Raw genomic sequence first — 18294 nt, 5'->3', positions numbered from 1 at the left:
AATCAGACAATGCTCACACCACCCACTAACTGAGATACAACAAGAAAACACAGAATGACAGATTTGCAAAAATACTCTGCAAAAAAAAATGGCAGTAATCAGCAAGTGCTGGATAACAAATACAGGGTATTTAGTTGAAACTTTTTTTGCGCAAAAAAATGTACATCAAGCTGCTCCACCACGTCAAGGTAACCCCTATCGAAGCAGTCCCTATCTAATATATTAAAAACCTGAACATGTTAACAGTGTCTAATATGAACAGGATTCAGACAGGCCGCTCCCTAGTATGGGCTTGTGGTCTGAGACAGCTCTTATGTGCACGTCATGCAAGAGAGGGGTAGGGTCTCCCAAACCATGCAAAGCAAGGAAAAAACGGATTAAAAACACAAATATGACATGCAGAATTGTGAACACGTCGATCACATGCGGCTCCGCTCCGTACACCTCGTACTGTACACATGCGGCTCTGCTCCGTATACCTCGTACACACGTGGCTCCGGTCCGTACACCTCATACACACAGGACTCCGCTCCGTACACCTCGTACACACGTGGCTCCGGTCCGTACACCTCGTACACACAGGACTCCGCTCCGTACACCTCGTACACACACGGCTCGGCTCCGTACACCTCGTACACACAGGACTCCGCTCCGTACACCTCATACACACAGGGCTCCGCTCAGTACACCTCGTACACACACGGCTCCGCTCCGTACACCTCGTACACACACGGCTCCGGTCCGTACACCTCGTACACACAGGACTCCGCTCCGTACACCTCGTACACACACGGCTCCGGTCCGTACACCTCGTACACACACGGCTCCGCTCCGTACACCTCGTACACACACGGCTCCGGTCCGTACACCTCGTACACACAGGACTCCGCTCCGTACACCTCGTACACACACGGCTCCGCTCCGTACACCTCGTACACACACGGCTCTGCTCCGTACACCTCGTACACACGGCTCCGCTCCGTACACCTCGTACACACATGGCTCCGCTCCGTACACCTCGTACACACACGGCTCCGGTCCGTACACCTCGTACACACAGGACTCCGCTCCGTACACCTCGTACACACACGGCATCGCTCCGTACACCTCGTACACACACGGCATCGCTCCGTACACCTCGTACACACACGGCTCCGCACCGTACATCTCGTACACACACGGCTCTGCTCTGTACACCTCATACACACACGGCTCCACTCCGTACACCTCGTACACACGGCTCCGCTCTGTACACCTCGTACACACACGGCTCCGCTCACCTCGTACACACACGGCTCCGCTCACCTCGTACACACACGGCTCCGCTCCGTACACCTCGTACACACAGGGCTCCGCTCCGTACACCTCGTACACACGCGGCTCCGCTCCCTACACCTCGTACACACACGGCTCCGCTCCGCTCCGTACACCTCGTACACACATGGCTCTGCGACATCCACCCTGTAAACCCCTCCTGACCCCACACAGAAACTTCCCCTCATCCAGCACCATGACAACCAGCACAGCAGAGTTCTGCACACACTGAGGCCCCTGATCATGTGACTCCTGACTCCTCCCCTCCTGTGACCTCATCACAGGTCCTGTGCGCACAGAGCAGTCATATATGTGGAGTGCGGCTCTGCAGGTTAGTGATGGGCAGTCCGACTCTTCTGGCTCCTTTCTCCACTGTTCTCCCTCCTGTCCCTTCACTATAAAGCCTGGGCCTCATTATACAGCTGTACAGGGGTCTAGTGAAGGCTTTTTAGCCCTTTCCTCAGACTGTAGCTCCTGGGCACAGGCCCTCACTCCTGTCCCTTCACTATAAAGCCTGGGCCTCATTATACAGCTGTACAGGGGTCTAGTGAAGGCTTTTTAGCCCTTTCCTCAGACTGTAGCTCCTGGGAACAGGCCCTCACTCCTGTCCCTTCACTATAAAGCCTGGGCCTCATTATACAGCTGTACAGGGGTCTAGTGAAGGCTTTTTAGCCCTTTCCTCAGTCTGTAGCTCCTGGGAACAGGCCCTCACTCCTGTCCCTTCACTATAAAGCCTGGGCCTCATTATACAGCTGTACAGGGGTCTAGTGAAGGCTTTTTAGTCCTTTCCTCAGACTGTAGCTCCTGGGAACAGGCCCTCACTCCTGTCTCTTCACTATAAAGCCTGGGCCTCATTATACAGCTGTACAGGGGTCTAGTGAAGGCTTTTTAGCCCTTTCCTCAGACTGTAGCTTCTGGGCACAGGCCCTCACTCCTGTCCCTTCACTATAAAGCCTGGGCCTCATTATACAGCTGTACAGGGGTCTAGTGAAGGCTTTTTAGCCCTTTCCTCAGACTGTAGCTCCTGGGATCAGGCCCTCACTCCTGTCCCTTCACTATAAAGCCTGGGCCCCATTATACAGCTGTACAGGGGTCTAGTGAAGGCTTTTTAACCCTTTCCTCAGACTGTAGCTCCTGGTCACCATGTGATCTCACCATAACCCTAACAAGCTAATTAAGGTGTGAAATCTTGATCAAAATTATCTGAGTACACAAATCCCTAAAGGTGCCCAAAGTTTTGCATCGCCCTTTTTCCTTTTTGCAATTATGAAATTGTAAAAAAGTCTATATATATATATTTTATTATTATTTTTGCCTAAAATACAAAGGCCATGTGTCATCTTAGAGGTTCGGCCTTTTAGAGATCATTTCATCTTACTACTGCTCACAATAACGGTCATTTTGACCAGGGGCGCCCACACTTTTACATACCGCTGTCAATGCTTCATCCCGCTGGTGCTCAATATTTAATAGGGTCTTACTATTAAACTTAATGAAAAGTTTGGTGAATTTCTTTGAGCTGTTATTACTAGAGATGATCGAATATCGTCGGAGAAGTTGTTATTGGCTAATATCACTTACCGAATAGCTGCATCGGGACCCCGGTTCCCTGGAGCGCTCCCGACAATCAGCTGCATGTGTCGCCCTCCATGCAGGTGCTGTGACTATCACACAGCGTGACACACGCAGCTGATTATCGGGAGCGCTCCAGCACACTGAGTCCTGCACACACTGAGGCCCCTGATCATGTGACCCCTGACTCCTCCCCTCCTGTGACCTCATCACAGGTCCTGTGCACACAGAGCAGTCATATATGTGGCGGACACTCCTGGACCTTCTGCTTTCTGGGCCGGTTCCTCCTGTGAGTCCTATTAACCCTTTCACTCCCTGTATTCTCCTTTCTGACAGGACAATATCTGAATTCAGACAGTGTGACAGGAATTTAAGCAATGTGGAAGGAAAAAATGACAATTGTACTTTTTTCCTCACAAAAATGTGACTTTAGCCCCAAAATTAGCAGCGTAACAAATCCTTATTTTCCCACTGTAGTTTGTAGACTCCATATACAGATCCCTTAAGTGTGAAAAGAGCTGAATTCCCCACTTAAGTTATTGCATTTTGGAAATTGCCCCCACTGGGAATTTATCTCCAGGTAAAGGCACAATTGTGTCTCCATGGGGGTTGTGCTCACAGCCCAACATCGTGTGGCCTCCAAAGAAATGCCACCCCGCACCATTACTGACCACTGCCAAACCGGTCATGCTGAAGGATGTTGCAGGCAGCAGATTGCTCTCCACGGCGTCTCCGGACTCTGTCACGGCTGTCACATGTGCTCAGTGTGAACCTGCTTCCATCTGTGAAGAGCACAGGGCGCCAGTGGTGAATTTGCCAATCCTGGTGTTCTATGGCAAATGCCAAGCGTCCTGTATGGTGTTGGGCTGTGAGCACAACCCCCATCTGTGGACGTCCGGACCTCAGACCATCCTCATGGAGACAATTTCTAACCATTTCTGCAGACACATGCACATTTGTGGCCTGCTGAAGATCATTTTGCAGGGCTCTGGCAGTGCTCCTCCTGTTCCTCCTTGCATAAAGGTGGAGGTAGCGGTCCTGCTGCTGGGTTGATGCCTTCATACGACCCCCTCCACATCTCCTAGTGTACTGGCCTGTCTCCTGGTAGCGCCTCCAGCCTCTGGACACTACGCTGACAGACACATAGAATAGAATCATAGAATCGTAGAGTTGGAAGGGACCTCCTGGGTCATCTTGTCCAACCCCCTGCTCAAAGCATGATTCGCTAAATCATCCCAGTCAGATGTCTGTCCAGCCTCTGTTTGAAGACTTCCATTGAAGTAGAACTCACCACTTCTCGTGGCAGCCTGTTCCACTCATTGATCACTCTAACTGTCAAAAAGTTTTTTCTAATATCTAATCTGTGTCTCCTCCCATTCAGTTTCATCCCATTGCTTCTAGTCTTTCCTTGTGCAAATGAGAATAAAGTTGATCCTTCCACAATGTGACAGCCCTTTAGATATTTGTAGACAGCTATTAAGTCTCCTCTCAGTCTTCTCTTTTGCAAACTAAACATTCCCAAATCCTGCAACCTTTCCTCATAAGACAGGGTTTGCAGACCGGTCACCATTCTGGTCGCTCTTTTCTGAACTTGCTCCAGTTTGTTGATGTCTTTTTTAAAATGTGGTGCCCAAAACTGGACACAATATTCCAGATGAGGTCTGACCAAAGAGGAGTAGAGGGAAATAATTACTTCACGTGATCTAGACTGTATGCTTCTGTTAATACTTCCCATACATCCTAGAATTGCATTTGCCTTTTTTGTTGCTGCATCACACTGTTGACTCATATTCAGTCTGTGATCTATTAGTATACCCAAGTCTTTTTCACATGTGCTGTCACTTAGCCCTATTCCTCCCATTCTATATATGCTTTTTTCATTTTTATTGTCCAGATGTAGTACTTTGCATTTCTCCCTGTTAAAAACCATTCTGTTAGTTGCTGCCCACTGCTCCAGTTTATTTATATCTTTTTGAATCCTCTCTCTCTCTTCTCTAGTATTAGCTATCCCTCCTAGCTTTGTGTCATCAGCAAATTTAATCAGTTTACCCTCAATTCCTTCATCTAAATCGTTGATAAAGATGTTGAACAATACAGGGCCCAGGACAGAGCCCTGTGGTACCCCACTTGAGACATTCTTCCAACTGGATGTGCAGCCATTTACGACCACTCTTTGGGTCCGATCACTAAGCCTGTTATGAATCCACCTAACAGTTGCCTTGTCCGTTCCATACTTACTCATTTTTTCAATAAGGATTGTATGAGAGACTTTGTCAAATGCTTTGCTGAAGTCAAGATATACTATATCTACAGCATTTCCTTGATCCACCCAATCAGTAATACAGTCATAGAAGGAAATTAAATTAGTCTGACATGACTTATTAGTTACAAACCCATGCTGACTCTGTTTAATCACTTCATTCTTATCCAGGTATTGACATACATGTTGTTTAATAATTTGTTCAAAGATCTTTCCTGGTATAGAAGTCAGACTCACCGGCCTATAGTTGCCTGGGTCCACCTTCTTCCCCTTTTTGAAGATAGGAGCAACATTTGCTCTTCTCCAGTCTTCTGGCACTTCTCCTGTTCTCCAAGAATTTTCAAAGATTATGGAGAGGGGTTCAAAAATTTCTTCTGCTATCTCCTTCAGTACTCTGGGGTGTAATTCATCTGGACCTGGAGACTTGAATTCATTTAGGTTAGCTAAGTGTTTCCTCACTATCTTTCTGTTTATAGATATCCTGGATTCTTCTATTCCCTTAATAGGACAGTGAAGAACAGTTGATGTTACATTTCCTTTCTGAGAGAAAACAGATGCAAAATAGGAATTTAAAAGTTCGGCCTTCTCAACATCCTGTCTTACCATTTCATCATTTTCATCCTGTAAAAATCCTATAGCATCTTTGACTTTTCTTTTACTTTTGACATATCCCCAAAATCCTTTATTATTGCTTTTGACATCTCTTGCAAGCCTCAATTCATTTTCAGCTTTAGATAATCTGATTTGTGCCCTGCAGGTTCTGCAGACAGCATTATATTCTTCTTTAGATATGCCTCCCTCTTTCCATTTTATAAACATTTTTTTCTTCCTTTTTAGCATGTGCTTAAGTTCTGTGTCCATCCATCCTGGTTTCCTTAAATGCTTCCTATTCTTCCCTCTTTTCAGAATTGTTAACAACTGTGCTTTGAGAATTTCATTTTTCAAGATTTCCCATCCTTCCTGGACATTTTTGTCTTTAAGGATATCCAGCCATTGGATCCCTCCAATTCTCTTTCTGAATCCCTTAAAATCTGCCTTTCTGAAATCTAACCTTAACGTCTGAGTCTTCACAGGTCTTCCGCCTCTAGTTATCCAAAATTCTAAAATAGCATGGTCGCTACCTCCTAGAGTACCAGCCACTTTTACCTCCTCAACCATTTCCTCCCTGTTTATAAGGATTAGATCCAAGGTAGCAGTTCCCCTTGTTTTCTCCCTTACCTTTTGGAAGATAAAGTTGTCAGCAAGAGAGGATAAGAATTTCCTTGACCTGTTAGTTTTGCCTGAGAGAGATTCCCAACAAATGTCTGGATAGTTGAAATCTCCCATGACAACTATGTCATATTTTTTGGAGAACTTGGCCATTTGATGCATAAAGAGTTCATCCATATCTTCAGCTTGCACAGGCGGCCTGTAGTAAATGCCTACAATGGTGTCCTTTCCATTTTTCTGTCCTTGTATTCTTACCCAAACAGTTTCCACAGAACTCCCAGTCTCTGAAGCTTCAATCTCTGTGCAGATATACGCGTTTCTAACATACAATGCGACACCCCCTCCTCGTTTATCAAGTCTGTTTCTTGCAAGTAAGTTGTATCCTTCTAGTCTTGTATTCCAATCATGTGTATTGTCCCACCGAGTTTCAGTGATTCCAATGACATCATTTTTCTTTTCCTGTGTTAGTAGTTCCAATTCTCCTTGTTTGTTGCCCATGCTTTGTGCATTAGTATAGAAACATTTTAGTTTGTGATAGGTTTCTCTTTCTCCAATATTTTTATTAATTAGATTCTTTCGTCTTTGTTCTTCCTTTCCACTTCTAATAGCAGAGTTCTCAATAGCATTTGTCAGGTGTATGGCTTTTTCTGGTCTTTTGCTTCCCTTCCCATGTGGTTCTAGTTTAAAGCTCTCCTTACAAGTGTAGCAAGGCGACTTCCAAATACATGCTTTCCTGTCTTCGTAAGGTGCACCCCATCTCTAGCAAGTAGTCCATCGTATAAGTAGTTCACTCCGTGATCCAGAAATCCAAATCGTTGCTGACGGCACCATCGACGTAGCCAGTTGTTCACCTGCAGAATCTTATTCCACCTCCTTGTTCCATGGCCATCCACTGGGAGGATGGAAGAGAAGACCACCTGCGCTCCCAGTTCTTTCACTTTCTTGCCTAAGTCTTCAAAGTCTCTGCAGATGGTTTCCAGGTCGTTTCTTGCGGTGTCATTTGTCCCCACATGTAGTAGCAGGAATGGGTAGTCATCTGTAGGTCTGAAGAGTCCTGATATTTTTTCACCTGGAAGACAGCACATTTCTCTTGAAGATATATCCGGTCTGCAGATAGCGGCCTCTGTTCCTCTCAACAGGGAATCCCCCATGACCACCACGCTCCGTTTCTTCTTCACAACATTTTTCTTTCTCCATCCAGGAGGACTCTGAAGGCGTACAAGGTTGCTGTTTGTTGGCAAAGTCTTATCCTGATGTATTTCTTCATCGTTTTCCTGCGTGAGAGCCTGGTACTGGTTACTGAGCAGTGTGGGTGCTGACTGCCTCCTGATCCTCCTGCTTCTCTGGGTCACATGTCTCCATTCCTCTGTTTATTCAGGTGCACTTCGAATGTCTTCTCTTTCTGTAACATGAAGAGATAATTCTGCTCTGTCCAAGATCTCTTCACCTTCCTTAATGATCTTCAACGTAGCTAACCTCTCTTCGAGATTTTGCAACTTTTCCTCCAACAGGGTCACAAGCTTGCATTTGTGGCATGTGAAGTTTGGCTTTTCCACTGGTAAGTCTGTGAACATGTAGCAAGAAATGCAGCTCACCAAATGGCTCCTGGCCTCTTCCATCTTGAGACGGTTTTTCCGATTTCCTCTTTTCAGCTGCAACGGCCAAAACCCAGTGATCGTTGAGCTCGCGGAGACTCTTCACTTATCCCAGAAGGCACTGGCAATATGCAAATGATCTCCTCAAGACTCTTCCCCTGGTTTTCCGATTTCCTCTTTTCAGCTGCAACGGCCAAAACCCAGTGATCGTTGAGCTCGCAGAGATTTTTCACTTATCCCAGAAGACACTGGGAATATGCAAATGATCTCCTCAAGACTCTTCCCCTGGTTTTCCGATTTCCTCTTTTCAGCTGCAACGGCCAAAACCCAGTGATCGTTGAGCTCGCGGAGACTCTTCACTTATCCCAGAAGGCACTGGGAATATGCAAATGATCTCCTCAAGACTCTTCCCTTGAACTTTCTTGCCACAGCTCGCATTGATGTGCCATCCTGGATGAGCTGCACTACCTGAGCCACTTGTGTGGGTTGTAGAGTCCGTCTCATGTTACCACGAGTATGAAAGCACAACCAACATTCAAAAATGACCAAAACATCAGCCAGAAAGCATTGGTACTGAGATGTGGTCTGTGGTCCCCACCTGCAGAACCACTCCTTTATTGAGGGTGTCTTGATAATTGCCAATAATTTACATCTGTTGTCTATTCCATTTGCACAAGAGCATGTGAAATTGATTGTCAGTCAGTGTTGCTTCCTAAGTGGACCATTTGATTTCACAGAAGTTTGATTTACTTGGAGTTATACTCTGTTGTTTAAGTGTTCCCTTTATTTTTTGAACCGTGTATATATGTCACGTCGCCGCCAGATTCGGGGCCTGCTGGTCCGGCTTCGGCCACTAGGAGGCGCCGGACTGATACGTCGCCGCCAGACCGGGGCCTGATGTTCCGGTCTCGGCCACTAGGAGGAGCCGGACCGTCGGTTCGCCGTCGGATTCGGGGATGGCTGTTCCTGCCTCGGCCACTGGGAGGAAACGTGGTTCACCCCTGGGTGAGGGTGGTGACAGAGAAGAGGCTCCTGCGCAGGCATCTGGTGGGCGCAGGCTCCGCCCCTCTGTCAGTCATGTAGGGCTTACTGCATCACCAACTGGCCTGGTCCTGGGGGCGGTTGTAATTACATCATCAGTCCGGGATCCTGTGAGGGATGACCTGATCCCTCAAATACCTTGGGACTCGTCCTTCAAGCCGCCGGATATATTCTTGGTTCCCCTGCGTGTTACTGTGTGAATTGCTATAGTTAACTCTGACCTCAGCCTGGATTTCTGACCATTCTATTGCCTGCCTTTTTTCTACCTCTGCCTCTCTTCCGATATTTTGACGCTGACCTTCGCTTGGATTTCTGACCCTTCTGCTGCCTGCTGATTCTGTACCTTTGCTGCCCTTCTGGTTTTACTGACCTTGGCCCAGATTTTTGACTCTTCCTCTGCCTGCTGATTTTGCACCTCTGCTGCCCTCCGGCCTCAGACTCCTGCCTCCTGACCTCAATTACGGGTTTTAGTTTTAACACCTTGGTGGCTGTCCTGCTCTGGTCCACTGCTCCACCAAACAGCTACCCCTGGGCCTTGCTACAATTCCAGATCCCTGTATAGGGGTTAAGGGTCTTGGGGTTACTCGGGGTGCTGTTCCTACTGCAGCCCAGATTCGCAGACGGCCGTTACAATAAAGATAGAGAGATTTTTTTTCTTTACGTTGGAGGGTCCAATTCCAGCTATTGCTGTGTGATCTGTGATTTCTATCTATTCCACTGTGTACAGGATAATAGAGTATAATAAAGTACATCTATGTTCTGGGGCACAAAAAGCTTAATTTCTTTTTAATAGATGTTCAACATGTTAATTATTGTAAAATGTGTCTTCTGCTTTTTGCATATTGTTTTCTTCTTACAAGAATTGTTGGAGCCAATTTTTCTTTAGAAACATTTTAATATCGGCTTTTTCTGGAGTTTTTCTTGTAATATAGGAAAGCCTAAGGCCAGAAATAAACCCCATAAATCACTGTACATGGAGACTTTGGGATCAGATCATTTCTGTCCATTGTGTTTGTGGAAACAAAAAATCTTTTCTAAAAGCCTCAAACTTCTGTGTGTGACTCAGAGCTGAGATCTAACATGATAGAAGACTCCAGTGCGGGGAAGACGGGAAACCTTCATATAGACGGCCGGTGGGGATGGAGGCAGTGACCGACTCTGGCCAAATCTGTCTCTAGAGCCGCAGTAGAAGATGAAGATGTCGTCCTCATCATGAAGGAGTTATTTCTCATGTCGCGTGTAATGAATATCTCCTGCAGTATTGCTAATGCCGATTCCAGTGTCGGTAATGAGAGGAGAATTAGCGTTATGGAAGATGAGTCTATGAGGAACGTGTTCAGCTGCCGACTCCGAGGAGGAAACTGCTTGTTGTCTGTGGCCTAAATATATAGGTTTTATTAGTAGATGTCAGGGAAGAAAACTAAACCCTGTAAGATAATAAATCTCCTCATATGTTTCCATTATTATCTCCAGTAATTGTATTATTACACAGGATTCTTATGATGTTACATCGGATCATCTTCTTCTCATTCAGGTCTCTACAATATCGGATCCTCTCAGTGAAGATCTTCTACAGAAGAGAATTTTCCTGATTTACCCATCAAGGATGGATATGGACAGAGACAAGATGGCGGAGAGGATGTTACACCTCACCCTAGAAATCCTCTTCCGTCTCACTGGAGAGGTGAGAGATTCTGATGACGTCACATTACATCATTCTTATCTATGGGAATAACAGATGGACATAACTGGAGAGGTGAGGACTCCGGAAATGTCTGTAGTGAGATTTATTAATGTGTCTCTCCATAACCAGGATTACACAGTGGTGAAGAAGACCTCTAGTGATCGCTGTCAGGACCCTGTGTCTGAGGGATGGGGAAGACCCCTAAGCCCAATCACGGGGCCTCCACCTCACCCACTGATCCATAAGGACGTCAGTGACCAAAAGATCCTAGAACTCATCTACAAGATGATTGAGCTGCTGACTGGAGAGGTGACACTGCTGGGAATGCTGGAACATTATACAGTAACACTATGAAGGGATCGGGGGATGACGGTATCATTGTATGTGTCAGGTTCCTATAAGGTGTCAGGATGTCGCTGTCTATTTCTCCATGGAGGAGTGGGAGTATTTAGAAGGACACAGAGATCTGTACAAGGACGTCATAATGGAGGTTCCCCAGCCCCTCACATCACCAGGTAATAGACAGGACTAAATACACACGGCCTATAATTATCGGTATGTAGAGAACGAATTCAGTCCCTGTATGTGTTTCCTCCAGATCTATCCAGTAAGAGTACAACACCAGAGAGATGTCCCCGTCCTCTTCTTCCACAGGACTGTAACCAAGAAGATCCCAATGTTCCTCAGGATCATCAGGTAGATGGAGAGAAGGTGTCAGGAGATCTCCCCTATGATGTGTAGACGGCTGTGAAGGTCTTGTGCTCAGTCTTGTTTTATCCACCAGTATTATATGTTTTATACTTGTGTAATGAGAGCGGTGGAGATGGCAGGATTAGAGCTGATCATAGATGGGACTTCTCCATCTGTCTGTGACTTTTACAATATTTGTTTCAGGGTGAAGATCTGACCCATATTAATACTACAGAGACATATGTGAGAGATGATGAGTGGTGTAAAGAGGAGATTCCCACATATGACTACCCAGGTGAGTAGTAACCACTGAATGCAGAGAAGTCACAGATTCTTCTCAGTCACCGGCTGTGGCTGCTTTATCGGTGGTGTAGTCCTGTCGTATTACCATGATCACCATTTTGCCTCTAGACCACAACATTCTCCTCCACCCAAAACTGTTCAAATGACTTTGGGCATTGAAAGCCCTTTTCTATAGAACTTACAACCTGGAGGATCCACCTACCCCCTGGTATTAGTGTGAGGGTGATCCCTTAAGGCAAGATCTATATGATTGCTTGCACCTGACCCAATATAGGCCGAGTGCACGCTTAAAGAGTCACACCGAACACAGAGTTAGATGTCTACTCCTTTCTCAGCAAAGGCTTGCACAGAACTGAAGTTTATTCTCAAGACAAAGAGACAGGAGATGGGTGTCACACAATCTTCTGAGTAGCCAGTGTCAGTCTATGATAGGTCCATTTCAGCTTCACTTCCATATATGGTATCCAGTATCTCAGCTTCTGCATTCCAAGGATTCCTTCCAAGGTGTTGTCTGAAGACACAGACGCCATCTTGGTACACCATATTTGAACTGACTTATATAAGGTTTAATAATTGATTTAGTAGCCATTCTCTCCTTCACATTAGGAGACGCTGACCGTTACCTGCCCAGATCTGTAACTATAAAGCCAAATGACAGCGTACGTAGAATGTGCTGACAAGATAGAAAATCACTTGTAGAAAAATATGTGCTTTATGTGGTGCTCTGATTACATATTCATCTGTATTACATCCAGCAAAATGTCACCGGCGATGGCGGCGCCCTGCGCAGTAGTATCTATAAGTAAGAGATAGAGGCTACTGCGCAGGCGCCGTTGGTGTCATTTTGCTGGATGTAATTTTTTTTCTAAGCCTCACAATAACCACAATATTATAGGCATTATCAATAATAATATCAATGTTATTATATGCATTATGTAATAATGGGGGCAGGTCAGTGAGGGGTCAGCGACCTGTCATAAGCCAATACAGAGGAATATGTAATCAGAGCACCACATAAAGCCCCGCCCACAGCCCCGCCCACAGCCCCGCCCCAGAGCACGAGAATATCATTAACTGAAAACTACAAATACGGATTACACAACAACCACAAGACGGATTTCATCACCAGGTATCATTGTAATCGGTATATCGGCGCTGACCTGACAGTGTCTGTAGGTTACTGTGCACAATCCTGCTGACAGGTTCCTTTAAGACATCTCAGCTCTGCACTATTATACACAGTTCTCTATAAATGTGTAATATTTCTCCATGAATCTCATCTGACAGAAAATATTGGAGCTTACGATAGTTTAGATTGTGAGGTCACCGAGCCCCATACTCTAATTACCCCAGAGAGGTTTCACCACTAGCTGCTCATTTATTACTGATGGAGACTGTGGAGTTTGATCATTTCAGTAGATGTTATTGTCTATAGTCACAGTGTGTGATTACAGTAGTGTCCAAAATCCTCTGATTTAACCTCTTCCTGCAGCCAGTTTTGTGTTCTTAATCAGGCCCCATTATTAATATCTGACGTGTGTCACTTTATGTGGTGATAAATTATTCACAAAGGATAATAGAAAACAAATGGATCTTACAAATTATTCTCCAGCTTCGCACTATACCCTACATACGATTGTACACTACTGTCTGGGCACATGGCAGTGTTCAGAAGGGAAGGAGCGCCATTTAGCTATTTGAATGCAGATCTAGCTGGAATAGTTTGCAGACACAATATATGGGGAGCTCTGTTCATGGTCACCTGGCAGCTCAAAAGATGTCCACCATGAACATGCTTGGCGCTATCTTCTCTGCTTTCCATATCCCAAGGATTGACTTGCTCATCGCCCTTTAACACCCTTACATGGATCTGGACTTACACTGGGACCCCTAGGCTTGGACCATGGTGTTACCTGCTACTCTGTGTTGTTAGATGCCAAGAAGAATAGTCAGGTAGCTGGGTCAGAACCAGAAGGACAGAATACAGAACCAGAAGACACAAGAGTAGTCAGTAAACGGGCCACGGTCACAGCAGGAAACAAATACACAAGCCGCAAGCTGAGCACAGAGGACTGAACCAGAGGAGAACAGCGCTGTATCTGGCAGATTCCGGCCATGTGCTTTGCGCTTTAGTAGGGTGTGGTACTTTCCAGTTGGCTGAAGTAGGGAGCAGATTACTCCAGCTGGACAGCAGGAACAGATCCCAGATGAGATTGGACACACCATATGCAGAAGCCCTAATATAACTAAATGACAGAAAACCAGAATAGTCGAAATCCCCATAAAGTAATTCCATGTTATTAATTAATTCACTGATGGTTGTAAACTATACACACGGGGTCAAAATTGTTCTTACCCCTCGTTTAATGACAGAAAAACCCACAATGGTCACAGAAATAACTTGAATCTGACAAAAGTAATAATAAAAAATCTATGAAAATGAAAGTCAGACATTGCTTTTCAATCAAGCTTCCACAGAATGTGTAAATCACGGTGTGTTCACTAATTAGCATCACAGTTGTCTACAATCTTGGAATCAGTGAGTGGCCTGTATAGAGGCTACAGATACTCACTGTGCTGTGTGGTGACATGGTGTGTATCACACTCAACATGGACCAGAGGAATCGAAGGAAAGAGTTGTCTCAGGAGATTAGAAAGAAAGTTATACACAAACATGTTACAGGTAAAAGTTATAAGACCATTTCCAAGCAGCCTCATATTCTTGTGACTACAGTTGCACATATTATTCAGAAATTTAATATCCATAGGACTGTAGCCAACCTCCCTGGACGTGACCGCAGGAGGAAAACTGATGACAAATCAAAGAGACAGATAATATGAATGGTAATATAGCCCAGAAAAACTTGTAAACAGATTAAAGGTGAACTTGAAGCTCAAGGAACATCAGTGTCAGATCACACCATCCGTCGTATGAGCCAAAGTGGACTTCATGGGAGACGACCAAGAAGGACACCATTATTGAAAATAATCATAAAAAAACAGACTGGAATTTGCCAAACTACATGTTGACAAGCCACAAAGCTTCTGGGAGAATGTCCTATGGACAGATGAGACAAAAATGGAACTTTCTGGCAAGGCACATCAGCTCTATGTTCTCAGATGGAGAAATGAGGCATATCACAAAATCACTGTTCCTACTGTTACGTTCTGGGGCTGCTTTGCTGCATCTGGCACAGGGTGTCTAGAATCTGTGCAGGGTACAGTGAAATCTCAAGACTATCAAGGGATTCTAGAGAGAAATGTGCTGCCCAATGTCAGAAAGCTTGGTATCAGTCGCAGGTCATGGGTCTTGCAACAGGATAATGACACACAATACACAGCTAAAAACATGCAAGAATGGCTAAGAGGAAAACATTGGACTATTCTGAAGTGGTATTCTATGAGCCCTGACCTAAATCTTATTGAGCATCTTTGGAAAGAGCTGAAACATGTCATCTGGAAAAGACAACCTTCAAACACGAGACAACTGGAGCAGTTGCTCTTGAGGAGTGGGCCAAAATAACTGTCGAGAGGTGCAGGAGTCTCAGAGACAGTTACAGGAATCGTTTGATTGCAGTGATTGCCTCAAAAGGTTGTGCAGCAAAATATTTCAGTTAAGGAACCATCGTTTCTGCCCAGGCCTATTTCATGAGTTTTACTTTAAATTCTGTGGAAGCATGGCTGAAAAGCAATGTCTTACTTTCATTTGCTAATTTTCATAGATTTTTGATTTATTACTACTTTTGTCAGATTCAAGTTATTTCTGTGACCATTGTGGGTTTATCTGTCATAAAACGAGGGGTACCAACTATTTTGGCCACGTGTGTAGGAGGAGTGAATATTTTGACTCCACAGCAACTTTCTGGAAATTAACACACAGTGGATGTTGGAGAGTGAAAATTACACATTTGCCATTTTATTACCCAGCACATAGTGCCCAGATTGTGCTCCAGGAGACACACCACAAATTAAGTGGGTTCTTCTCACTATAATATTGCTAAATACAGGGATCCTAAATGTCGTTTGTGCACACTGCAAGACTCCGAAGTGAGAGCGGATTTTGCTGGATTGGTTTATCGAAACCCTGGAGCTTTTCAACCGGCTTTTAGCCACTGATAGTGTGATGGACCTGAGTGGGGACTTGTTTTTTGAGAGTTGAGAATTGGTATTATTTTCACCTACATCACATTGATTGGTTTCTTTTTATTCAATATTTGGGAGGCAGAATGAACAAACAGTTGAACACCACACACTACTGGCTCATCCAACAAGGTTTTCTATTAGACTGTAAAGTCTCATTGTCTTGGTAACATAGTAACATAACATAGTAACATAGTTTTGAAGGCTGAAGGAAGACCTTATGTCCATCTAGTTCAGCCTATTTTTAGTGCAGCTGTTCTGCATTGTTGATCCTGGGGAAGGCAAAAAACCCACAGAGTAGAAGCCAATTTTCTCCATAGGGAAAAGAATTCCTTCCCCTAAGCTGGGTCAACCATCTACCTATAATATTCTGTTATTCGTAACCTTCTATACTGTTACTCACAAGAAAAGCATCCATTCCTTTCTTACATTCATTCAGTGAGTTGGCCATCACCACTTCCTCAGGAAGAGAATTCCAGAGCCTCACTGCTCTTACCGTGAAGAACCCTCTTCTATGCTGGTGCAGAAATTGTCTTTCCTCCAAACGATGAGAATGCCCCCTTGTTCTTGTCACAGTCTTTGGTACAAACAGTTCATTGGAGAGATCTCTGTATTGCCCTCTGATATACTTGTACATATATATTAGGTCTCCCCTAAGTCTTCTCTTTTCTAGAGTAAACAGACCTAATTTTGATAACCTTTCTGGGTATTGTAGTGAACAAACTCCATTTATCGTTTTAGTAGCCCGCCTTTGAACCCTTTCAAGTTCAGTAATGCCTTTCTTGAGCACCGGCGTCCAAAATTGCACACAATACGCCAAGTGTGGTCTGACGAGTGATTTGTACAGAGGGAGAATTATGTTTTCATCTCGTGTCCCCAGACCTCTTCTAATGCATCCCATTACCCTATTTGCTTTGGTGGCAGCTGCCTGACACTGGGCACTCCAATTTAGCTTCTTATTGACTGAGATGCCTAAGTCTTTTTCCATGTCTGATTTCCCCAGCAGTTTCCCATTTAGTAAGTAATTGTAGCATCTGTTTCTCCTTCCCATGTGCATAACCTTACACTTATCTGTGTTAAACCTCATTTGCCATTTTTCAGCCCAATTCTCCAATTTACTCAAATCTGTCTGTAGTTGCAAACTGTCCTCCTTTGTGTTAACTACCTTACATAGTTTTGTATCATCTGCAAATACTGATATGTTACTGTGTAAGCCATCCACTAGATCATTAATAAATATATTACATAGTAGGGGGCCCAATACAGACCCCTGTGGTCCCCCACTAGTAACCCTGGCCCAATCTGAGTATGCATCATTACTAACCACTCTTTGTTTTCTATCACTAAGCCAGCTACCTACCCATCTACACACATTTTCCCCTAGCCCAAGCTTTCTCATCTTACTTACCAATCTTTTATGTGGGACAGGGTCACATGCTTTAGAGAAGTCGAGATAAATGACATCCAATGATTCTCCTGGGTCCATTTGAGAGCTTACATCCTCATAGGAGCTGATCAGGTTAGTCTGACAGGAGCGATCCTTCATAAATCCATGTTGATATGGAGTTAAACATTTATTAACATTGAGATATTCCATAATGGTATCCCTTAGAAACACTTCAAAAATTTTACCCACAACAGATGTTAAGCTTACCGGCCTATAGTTTCCAGGTTCCCTTTTACACCCCTTTTTGAATATTGGTACCACATTTGCTTGCCGCCAATCAAAAGGAACAGACCCTGTTTCTATAGAGTCTTTAAATATAAGGAATAGAGGTCTGTCTATCACATTACTTAACTCCCTTAATACCCGAGGGTGAATACCATCAGGGCCTGGTGATTTGTCAGTTTTAATCTTACTAAGGCGGTTCTGCACTTCTTCCTGGGTTAGGCAGGTAATACTTAATGGGGAGTTTACATTATCACTCTGCATTTCCCCTGGCAAATCCTTTTCCTGTGTGAACACTGTGGAGAAAAAAGTATTTAAAACATTTGCTTTTCCCACATGGCTCTCTATGATTTCACCCTCATTGTTCTTTAAAGGGCCGACACCATCAATTTTAATCATTTTACTGTTTATATAATTAAAGAATAGTTTGGGGTTTGTTTTACTTTCCTTAGCAATGAGTCTCTCAGTTTCCACTTTTGCTAAATGTATTTGTTTTTTACACATTTTATTTTTTTCTCTATAACTTTTTAATGCTTCTTCATTGCCTTCTTGTTTAGCTTCCTAAATGCCTTGTTCTTGTTCTTTATTGCCCTTTTTACATCCTTATTTAGCCACATTGGTGTTCTCCTGTTCCTAGCCCTTTTATTTCTGTACAGTATGGCTAGCTCGCAGTGGGGGTGTAAAACTGATATAAATATTTCCCATTTATTTTCTGTGCTCCTATTTTTGAGGACATTGCCCCAATCAATTCGGCGAAGGTCCTCTCTAAGCTGATCAAACTTTGCTTTCCTGAAATTCAGCATTTTCGTAACCCCCT

Source organism: Dendrobates tinctorius, unplaced genomic scaffold (genome assembly GCF_039654945.1).
Source record: "Dendrobates tinctorius isolate UK_male_01 unplaced genomic scaffold, ASM3965494v1 ptg000372l, whole genome shotgun sequence".
Lineage (NCBI taxonomy): Eukaryota > Metazoa > Chordata > Amphibia > Anura > Dendrobatidae > Dendrobates > Dendrobates tinctorius.
Note: the sequence above shows the minus strand (reverse complement) of the source record.